Raw genomic sequence first — 3614 nt, 5'->3', positions numbered from 1 at the left:
ATGTAAGGTATAAGTTAGAGGTGTTAAGCCATCGTAGGGATAGAAGTAATCAGAGGCACTCCTGGTAGTTACCTCCGTAAGTATGGTCCTTGGTACAAGGTATACGCAGCAGGTAATTTAAAAATGTTAACCGTAGTTTAGTGTATACGTAGACGAACAGAAAATGGAGGAAAAACAACAAATAAAAGTGTATCTTTGATGCTAAAAAGCCATTATTTAATTAGTTAAGCAAGGTGAAAATAAGAGTGAGTTTACAGCTGTTACTGTGTACCATATTGAGGTAAATATGTATTTACCTCGTTGCAAATGGTAGACGTTATCAGAACGAAGAAGGCAGAAATTGTCAAAGAGGAGAATAGAACGAAAGATAGAGGGAGAAATCGGAAAAGAAACTGTTCAATGATTCGAAAGTCTTACATTTTAGTTGGTTTCAAAGTTCATTAAATCCATTGTGAGGTAGTTTAAGAAGAGAGGTTGGTTGAATCTGAAGTCTCGTAGTTAATTATTAGCATGACTTCCACGTTACTGCCTGTTCGGCTAGTTGTCCGCCGGTGTAATCTTGGGGAGTTATCCCTAATTAGGGATATCCGGTGTGGTTAATAGGAACTATTTGTCCCTAACTTATAGGTTGTGAATAGTTCGTATATTTGCAAAGGAAGCCGTAAATAAGGGTAAATTTCGTATCTAGTAGCAGTAAGATTTAGCGTGTAAAGACAAAGTATCGGAATAATATTTAAGTTTGAGGAGTGCAATGAAACGGAAACGAAAAAGATAGAAGAGGAGTAATTTAATGTGTAAAAAGAGTTGGTAGTTCTCGACTGAAAAGAATTATAAGAAAAAGATAGGCTAGCGTAGGAAGTAGATTAGAAAAAGGTAGGCTAGCGTAGAAAGTAGAAAAGGTTGGCTAGCGTAGAAAGTAGATATTTATTGATAATGTGGGTTGGGGTAGGCTAGCATAGGATATGGCTATTTTTATTTATTCATAATGTGGGCTGGATATTCGTAAGCTAGTTAGGTTCGGGAAGGTTAAGGTGAGGTAATACGCTGATAAGTAGGTCTGCTAATAACATTTAAGCTAGGAGACAGTGGCGTATACAGGAAAGAGCACGTTTAACGAAATCGGCCTTTATGCAAACAAAATTTATTATTATCATATCTTTTATTGAGTAGAGGCCATTAACTCATTAAATCCATGGTACTAAAATTTCCGAATATTACTTTTAAATTTTTATAGATGATTGAAAATAGGTTAAAATTAATTATTAAAACTCCTTTACTTCAAGTAGAAATGGAAATACACGGTGTCTTATAAATAGGACACTGAGACAATATGATGTAGTTTATTAAGGTTTTCATTTCGTGTCCTATTTATAGGACAGTGGGACTTAATGGGTGAACATTTGTAGTTTCTCTGTTATACAAAGCTCACAGCGCTTTTTGTTAATGATATAAGACGAAGTTCTTGCTAGGATACGCCATTCTAAACTATAGTTGATTTTTTATCTTTTAATTCCCAGATGTAGCTGCTCAGTCCTGTAGAGTTTGCTTTACTTCTACTATTTCTAAAGGTAGATTGGTGGGAATTGTATCTAAGCATCATTTGATTTTTTTGTGGCTCCTATATAAGATTTCGTATGTTTATTTGCGAGTACATCGCATTGGTATATAAATTATTCAGTTTATTTGTGCTTGTGTTATGTTGAGTGGGGTTGCTATTCATCAAGCCGTTGTCCGTGTTTGAGGTCGAGTTATTAGGGACGAGATTTATTCCATTTGCCTGTTGGCAGTCATGTTTTATGTTGGTATTTTTTCCTAGTTTCGTAGAAGGCATCTAGCTTATTGTTGATCGAGGCTATGATGGTAGCTTGGTTACTAGTTAGGCTATGGCCTACTCTAATTTTATTCTTAAAGATTTCCGAGTATTTGTTATTTAGGTTCAAGTGCTTATCTATAAGTCTCATTATGGAGTGAACTATGTTAGATTTAAGCTGCATCGCGAAGGCGATTATTAACCAGATCTTATCGCTATTTCGTTTATTTTTAGTATTATTATTTTTGGTGTAGAAGCTATCCTCAGTGTTCGTGTAGAGTGTAAAGTTGCTATTACGATTATTATATTTCTTTCTATAGTTATTTTTATTTTTATTATTTTTAATGTCAGTTTTATTGGGTTTATTTCTGTACGGTTTTCTTAAGTTATATGGCTTGGTGTTATCATTCTTCACTGGGGTTATATTGGTTCTTTGGGGTTCGTTATTTTTCTTCTTCTTCTTCTTCTTCTTCTTCTTCTTCTTCTTCTTCTTCTTCTTCTTCTTCTTCTTCTTCTTCTTCTTCTTCTTCTTCTTATTATTATTATTATTATTATTATTATTATTATTATTATTATTATTATTATTATTATTATTATTATTATTATTATTATTATTATTCGTGTTAGTATTAAATTTATTAATTTTCACATTGTTGGTATTAGTTTTGTTATCGTTTTTAATGTTGTTAGTTACCTTAGTTTGAATCTTATCATTACTTCTATAGTTTTTTTTTATATTATTGGTATTAATCTTATCTATGTTGTTCATATTATTAATGTGGTTGTTGGTTTCGTTTGGAGTGTGGTTAGTGTTGTGATAGTTGCCTTGGGCATTTATATTGTTCCGATTATTTGTATAATGTTTTAAGCTTAGGTCTTTAATTTTTTGTTTATGACCTGGTTTTTCTAATGCTCTATTGTAGAATTCTTTATACTTATTAAAGATATCTAGGTTAGAAGAGAGGCGTGAAATTCTTTTGCTAATGCTACGTACTGATCCTCTTTTAATAAAGTTTGGATGGTTACTGGATGCGCTTATATACTTGAGGTTTGTATTAGGTTTTATGTAGGGTTCGTGGAGTCCCGTGGCTAGAGTGCAGTTGGCGTCTAGGTAATTTATAGGTAATAGTTAGGTCGAATCTTCTAAAAAGTTTATGTAGTTTTCTCATAATTAGTTCTAATCTCCTATTTGAGACGTTTTTTTGGTATGAATAGTGTGACCCTATATAACCCACCCTTGATTTCTGGGAATTCTTCCTGTATGTATGATAACAAATAAATACCTACTAAGTCTTTTACCTGTGCTGAATCTGGGGCTCCCATGGTGATATCGAAATTATTAGGGGAGTCTTTTCTTACCCATAGTTTATTATCGAAAATTATTACTGATTTTCTCGCTTCTAAGACTACATTAATTTCCTTCCTTGTTAGTTGGGTAAGATTTTTGGCGGAGATAAGAGCACTATTAAGGATCGTAGGGTTATTAGATGAGCAGTAGTCTTCTATGTCTATTTGTAGGAACTTGTAGTTTTTCTTGTTCTGTATTTTGGAGAACCAGTTTAATGTTTCGTAGGTGTTGGACCATAATTCTAGGGGTATCATATTCTTTAATTTAGGGATATATTTATCTAATATTAATTTACTTAATTTACATAGATCGGACTTATTGAGGCATATTAATCTAACTTTTGTATCTGTTAAGAAATTAGGTTTATGAGCTTTTATTGTTATGCGGGGTCTGGAAGGTACGCGTTTTCTTTTCAAACTTCTCCCTCTATCTTTCGCTCTATTCTCATCTTTGTGT

The 3614-nt window shown here is 32.9% G+C and overlaps 1 long non-coding RNA gene across 1 annotated transcript in view; it reads right to left on the bottom strand.

Annotated features, from left to right (window-relative positions):
* The window catches only part of LOC128247610 (uncharacterized), a 127720-nt gene extending 126804 nt beyond the window's left edge, over positions 1-916 (bottom strand). The window contains exon 1 of the long non-coding RNA XR_008263981.1: positions 418-916. This is a non-coding gene — a long non-coding RNA (uncharacterized LOC128247610). The remainder of the gene's footprint in view (positions 1-417) is intronic.
* Positions 917-3614: the final 2698 nt, after the last annotated feature.

Source organism: Octopus bimaculoides, chromosome 4 (assembly GCF_001194135.2).
Source record: "Octopus bimaculoides isolate UCB-OBI-ISO-001 chromosome 4, ASM119413v2, whole genome shotgun sequence".
In the NCBI taxonomy this organism is placed as follows: Eukaryota; Metazoa; Mollusca; class Cephalopoda; order Octopoda; family Octopodidae; genus Octopus; species Octopus bimaculoides.
This window is presented reverse-complemented; position numbering and strand designations above follow the sequence as displayed.